Genomic DNA, 6,562 nt, shown 5'->3' on the forward strand with positions numbered 1-6,562 from the left:
TCCCAAGGTGACAGAGCTCGCCCTCCCTCCCATCTGCAGTCAGGGGATGTGAAGGCAACCATTGCTGTCCTCGGCTTCATCATCTCCAGTGCAGCCAAGCACAGTATAGACAATGAGTCTCTGTCAAGTGAGCTGCAGCAGCTGGGACTACCCAAAGGCAGGGGAGGCCCTCAGGGTGGCTCCGTGAGCCAGACCTGCTGGGATGTAGCTGACAGTTCCCAGCCCTGCCTTCTTCACAGCCAGATGGAGGGCAGGCTGCCTGCTGTGCTGTCCTCCATCACCTCCCTTCTGTACCATCAGTCCCTGGGGGCTCCTCAGGTGCTTTGGTGAGGTTTGGCAGCTGCAGGTCTGGTGTGAGCAGAGGGATTCTTCTCTTGTCTCCCCTCATAAGCAAAGCATGCCAGCCAGCTGTGCTGTTTTACATGTGACTGACCCACAAAATTGCAGGAGACTGAGGACTTGTAACAGGTGCAGGACAGGTTCAAAAGGAACTTGGGACAAAACCTCTGTCAGTTCAAAGGGACAGCAGAGCTTACATCTGCTCACAATAATCCTCTGGAGAGTGGAGCAGTGTTTGTATGGAAAGATTACTGGGGGTAAAATCAGAGGAAACTAAGTTACATTTGTGTCCTAACAGGAGTTATAATGGGACAGAAATTTTAGGGTAAAATACAGGTGCTGTTCCCAGGATGGAACTGGGTTGGCATGCTCCACAATGATTCCCCAGAGGACCATAAGCACCTGCTAAGGAGGGGTGCAGTGGAATGGAGATACCAAGACCAGACTCTGCCAAAATCCCTGGCAGGAACTTAATGGTACTTTGAAGCTGATTAACTGCACTGCTCCGCCGGCTCCCAAAGCGGCGGTGGCGGGAGCGGGGCCAGTCTGAGGGGTCGAGCCGCCACTGAGCGGGCTGAGATTGGCGGGACCGCTTCCGGATTGACAGGGCGGCTGTGATTGGACAGGGCGGGCTGAGAAAGGCGGGCCGTGATTGGCAGGTTTGGGAGCCGTCAGGCTGAGGCCCCTGGGAGCGTGGGGCGGAGCTCGGGCTGCCCGAAGGGCTCGCAGGCGCCGGGGGTCCCGCTCGCGAAACCCCCGTCCCCTTCTCCGGCCCTCTCTCGTGCCCAGGTCCCGGCGAAAAGACCCCCGCAGAGCCCCTACCGGAGCGCCCCATCGGCACTCGGGGCAGGGGGCGGAGAGGAGTGTAGCCCGGGAGGGGTTCCGAGTCGTCTTTGCGACAGCAGGGCGGACCAGGGAGCGGCGGCGATTTGGTGAGGAGAGGGCTCGGGAGCGGGGAGGGCGTGCAGCGCCCGCTGCGGGCTCTGGGTGCCTCTTGTACCGCAGTGCTTCCGCTTCTGCGGGGACTTGGCCTGCCCCGACTGGCCGAGATCAGCACCCTGGCCAAAGTTAAGTGCCCGCGTCCCCCTGCCCGCCCTCTGCCTGCTGCGGGCCCGCTGCTCACCCTCGTCGTCGGATGTTATAGATGATAAAACAATATTGGCTTTCACATTCATAGATTAGCTTTTTGCATTACAAGTATTTTGATATGGTAAAACTTATACTTACTTTTAACTGCTTTGTATAGTAATATGCCAGTTTATGTATGCGCTGTATATTTCATATGAATAGTAGCGTGATAAATATATCGTAGGCTTTAGCAAAATGTTAAAATAGAAACTAAAATACTTCTATGTAACTAAGTCAGAAAATGGTGTAAAGCAATTATTCTGTTTCTTATAACTGCAGACTGCCCCTACCAAGTGATAAGATAATAGTGACAAAAAGAGCTTAAGCATCCAGGAAGCATCTTTCGACTCTTATCGGTGTTATCAGGGAGTGTGAAGCAACAGGATAAAACTACAGGAAGAAATAAAATATGTAGACCTAATTTACAGAATGTTCTGCAGACAAGTCAGAGGTTAAAACCAAACAAGAGAGTTCCTGGAACATCAAAAAGTCAAAGGAATGTTTGAATAATGTGTAAGTTAATGAATATGCATGTAACCTCAGCAATGTAACAGTATATAGTGAACATGATTTTAAGCTACCTCTGTGCTCTTTGGCTGTGTGCTAAAAGCATCCCAGTGCTGGATTATTTTGTCCTTTTATCCTTTATTAAACTTTCAAAAATTTTAAAGAGTGAACTCTGTTTATCACATCAGTGAAGCTTAAGCTGATCTGCATCCAGGTGTTTTGGGACCTGCTGGAGGAGGCCATCGAGGTAAGTGTGGGGCTACCGCAGTGGAGGCCAAGTATTTCAACACCACAGTAGCATAATCAGCATCATTAATTAATTCTGTGTTCTTCACACAAGCCTCAGAATTAAGAACACTACCAGCCTCTACTAGCATTAATAATATGCATAGTAAGTGTTATTAGTATTAATATTTGGTTAAGAATTGTTAGTGTTAACACTGGTAGTAAGTATGTTAGCTGGTATTTACTGTGAAGCTCTGCTCTCCCACAGTATGACAAGATCCCGAAGCTGTCCTCGGGTGCACAGTTAGGTGAGCACTGCTGTCCTTACCACGGTCCCCCGATGGAGCCATGCTCCAGAGACGGGCAGCAATGAATCTGCAGATGCCTTCCCAAGGTGACAGAGCTCGCCCTCCCTCCCATCTGCAGTCAGGGGATGTGAAGGCAACCATTGCTGTCCTCAGCTTCATCATCTCCAGTGCAGCCAAGCACAGTATAGACAATGAGTCTCTGTCAAGTGAGCTGCAGCAGCTGGGACTGCCCAAAGGCAGGGGAAGCCCTCAGGGTGGCTCCGTGAGCCAGACCTGCTGGGATGTTGCTGACAGTTCCCAGCCCTGCCTTCTTCACAGCCAGATGGAGGGCAGGCTGCCTGCTGTGCTGTCCTCCATCACCTCCCTTCTGTACCATCAGTCCCTGGGGGCTCCTCAGGTGCTTTGGTGAGGTTTGGCAGCTGCAGGTCTGGTGTGAGCAGAGGGATTCTTCTCTTGTCTCCCCTCATAAGCAAAGCATGCCAGCCAGCTGTGCTGTTTTACATGTGACTGACCCACAAAATTGCAGGAGACTGAGGACTTGTAACAGGTGCAGGACAGGTTCAAAAGGAACTTGGGACAAAACCTCTGTCAGTTCAAAGGGACAGCAGAGCTTACATCTGCTCACAATAATCCTCTGGAGAGTGGAGCAGTGTTTGTATGGAAAGATTACTGGGGGTAAAATCAGAGGAAACTAAGTTACATTTGTGTCCTAACAGGAGTTATAATGGGACAGAAATTTTAGGGTAAAATACAGGTGCTGATCCCAGGATGGAACTGGGTTGGCATGCTCCCCAATGATTCCCCAGAGGACCATAAGCACCTGCTAAGGAGGGGTGCAGTGGAATGGAGATACCAAGACCAGACTCTGCCAAAATCCCTGGCAGGAACTTAATGGTACTTTGAAGCTGATTAACTGCATAGCAGCTGTGAGAGAGGTGTCTTGCTGCTAAGCCAGCAAATGGCAAAATCGCTTTCCTCAGATGAATGTGGTTCATTATAGCCTAATTGTAATATTAATGCACACCTCCATCCCAAAGTTAACTGCCTCCAAATTACAACCTCTCATTGGACATGAGGTCTATACATTTTTGGCTGTATCTTTGAAAGTGAAGTGAGGGGATTCTACACCAATCAGTAGCAAATATATGCATGAGTAGAGTCACTCAAGCTTCACCTAAATATAAAGAAATACTATAAAAGTAAGCCAAGAATGGAGAAAAAGTTAGTGAAAGCTCTATCATAACAGCTGGGACCAGTCAATGGGCTGTCTTCTCCCCTATAGGAATGCCTGTTGGGTTAGAAATGCACTCTGCCTGCTGAATATTTTTATTGGGAACTACAGCTTGTCTGGATAGTGCTTTGAATAAGCTTTTGCAGTCAAATACTATCACTGACAGATACCATCACCAAGAATCCCCGAACCTTAACCTGTCACAATTTTATGTTTATAAAGAGTATAGTTCCATAAACTGTTCCATAAAATTCCAAAGTGGGACTTCATGGATGCTAGCAATTGCCAGCAGCAGGTAACATATTCAATTAAGAAGTCCTACTGAGGGGTCATAAAGTGGGAAGACCTGCTGAGGGGTCTTCATTATGCTCTTGGCCTATTTCCGTCAATGTCAGTCAGACTTCCCTCCAGGAACTGCTCAGCGAAGGGTCCCTGTAAGAGGATGCCGACAGACTGGTCAGGCACAAGGGTCTCAGCGTTTCTGGGGCACTGACAGCTGGGCAGCTTGTTCTTCCTGGGGTTTCTTGAGCAGTGAAAGTGCTCCATAAGCGCTTCTCAAGTAATAGCCTCCTGTGAAGGACAGCAAGGAGAGAACTTCTCAGAATGGTCCCAGTCACAAGTACAGGCAGTTTTCTTTGATATACCTAAATATGCACAGGGAAGCACCCAGCCACACACATAGATGTGAGTCCCTGTTGCCAAAATATTTACACATAAAAGTAAAACAGCTTGCTGGCTTGCAAAACACTGGAGGGTGTGTTCAGAGAGATGCAGTGGTTGCATGTCCTCCATATTACACAGCAGTGCCCATGGCTGGTTCCTCTCATGCTGAGGAAAGCTGATTCCTTAAATGACTCCTGAGTGCTTACTCCTCCACTCTTGGAACACCAGCTTTATTCTAAACAATTTCCAAACACTGTTTTGGTTTCTTCCCAAGCTTTGGAGGTGGATGAAATAAACATGGCTGTTCAAACAAAGTAAGACAGTCTACCAGTGTTCATAAACTTGAAAGCAACCACCCTCAGTGGCAATAAAGCAACAACTGAGTGTGAGATTTGTACTCTGGAATCATCCCAAAGAATTGCCTTTGTTTTTAAAACGACAACCGATCTGTCACCTTCTTAGCATTCTCCATAACATCCAACTAGTTCAGGAGATGGTGTGTACAGTCGTGCATACTCCACCTTTATTACAGGGGTAGAGAACAAATTAAAGCAGAGTTGCCAACATACAAAAGAAGCTGCAGGGTCTCAAGAGTCTCAACGGGAGGTAACAGTCCTCAGCAATCAGGAGAAACAAAAGACATGATGTCTGCTTTTCTTCTTAAAGTCGACTATTTGGGTGGGAGTGTCTAGCTAAGAGGTAGCACAGTCTCTTCAGAGGTATTCAGATGAATTGTATGCCCACAGTAGTATTTTCTGTATTACTGACAGCATCCCCTCTCAGCCTTTAGCTTTGCAACAAGATTAACATATAAAATTCAGGCAAGACCCATTAGACAAACTTGACAATACATTACAGTTGAAATGCACAACACCAAAGCACTGAACTTTTTTTTTTCCTGCACAGCAGAGCTAAGCCAGTGCAAATGACAGGCCCAGCCAATAGATGGCCTTCCTTTGCTGCATTCAAAACAACATGACCATAGTCCAGTAAACCTTTCTGCTTCTCAAACATGTTCATGATCTCCAGCTTCACATCTCAAGTATCTTCCATGCTAAGATTCCTAACAATGCACTCAAGGATGCTCTGTACCCCAAGCAAGGTACAGACTAGTGCCAAATTGGAGGAATCGTGGCATGAATTCTCTCAGGCATACAGCATGCAAGAGGATATAGCAATTTCAGAAAGCCAAGATATAGCAGAACAGGAAACCTCCCTTCTGATGGCTCACTACAGGGGTTTTTGGTATAGAAACCTCTGAACTGGACTTCACTGAGCAGCAACACAAAGCTGCTCACAGCAGGCAAAGACAAGAGGTGCACACAGCACCAAGAAGCAGCACCTGGATTTCGGGAACACAGCTTTATCGAGCTCCAGAGGGGATGACGTTTGGGAACAATCCTTGCTGACTGGAAGCAATTCAGGCCACAGAAGCAAGAGGAGACTACGAATGCCTGGCAGCAGCAGGGCCACTGCGCGATTTGCACTCAGGGCACTGTGGCCCCACATGGGCAGGACAAGTGTGAGGCGGCGGCACCCAGGGAAGATGTGAGGTCCCGGCTGCGGTACGGCACGTTTGTTACCGCGTGAGGCGGCGGCACCGAGCGGAAGAAGCCGCTTACGTGCGCGCGGCGGTCCCGGGGCACTGCGCGTGCGCAGCTGCGGCCGCTCCCTGCGCACCGCGGCTCTCCCGAGTCAGCATCACCTCCTGTCAGCCAGCAGGTGGAGACAGCGAGCTGCACCAGACGCAGCTCCCCCCGCCACGTGCGCATGCGCGGTAACTCACTGTGCTGCGCGTGCGCCGCTCTGCGAGTCGTCGCTCGTCCCTTTGCTCTTTTGAGTCCTGCTGCTAACGTGCACGCATTTTTGCTGGGTGTTTTTGAGTAGTTTTATTACTGCTTTTTAATTGCGCATGCACGGCGCTGCAGAGTTTGTGTTCACGGGTGGGATCCTCTGTTGTTATCTCATTGTATTTCATATTTCTAGAGTCCCATACTGTCGCAGTCATATTTCTAAAGTCTCGTACCTTCTCAGTGATATTTCTTGGGGGCAGTTATTCACAGTACAGACTTCTTCTTCTGCTTGTTGCTGCTTCTTAGCCAGGGCTCCTTCCAGGCTCTCCCTGACTGGCCAAGCCCACCCCCTTTTATCCCAGTTATCT

The 6,562-nt window shown here is 49.0% G+C and overlaps 1 long non-coding RNA gene across 1 annotated transcript; it reads left to right on the forward strand.

The window, feature by feature from the left end:
- The first annotated feature begins 898 nt into the window (after positions 1–898).
- Positions 899–2,137, forward strand: LOC135450607 (uncharacterized). The gene is made up of 2 exons (XR_010441108.1): positions 899–1,271; positions 1,747–2,137. It is a non-coding gene; the product is annotated as an uncharacterized LOC135450607 (long non-coding RNA).
- Positions 2,138–6,562: the final 4,425 nt, after the last annotated feature.

The sequence above is a fragment of the Zonotrichia leucophrys genome, chromosome 7 (assembly GCF_028769735.1).
Source record: "Zonotrichia leucophrys gambelii isolate GWCS_2022_RI chromosome 7, RI_Zleu_2.0, whole genome shotgun sequence".
Classification (NCBI taxonomy): domain Eukaryota; kingdom Metazoa; phylum Chordata; class Aves; order Passeriformes; family Passerellidae; genus Zonotrichia; species Zonotrichia leucophrys.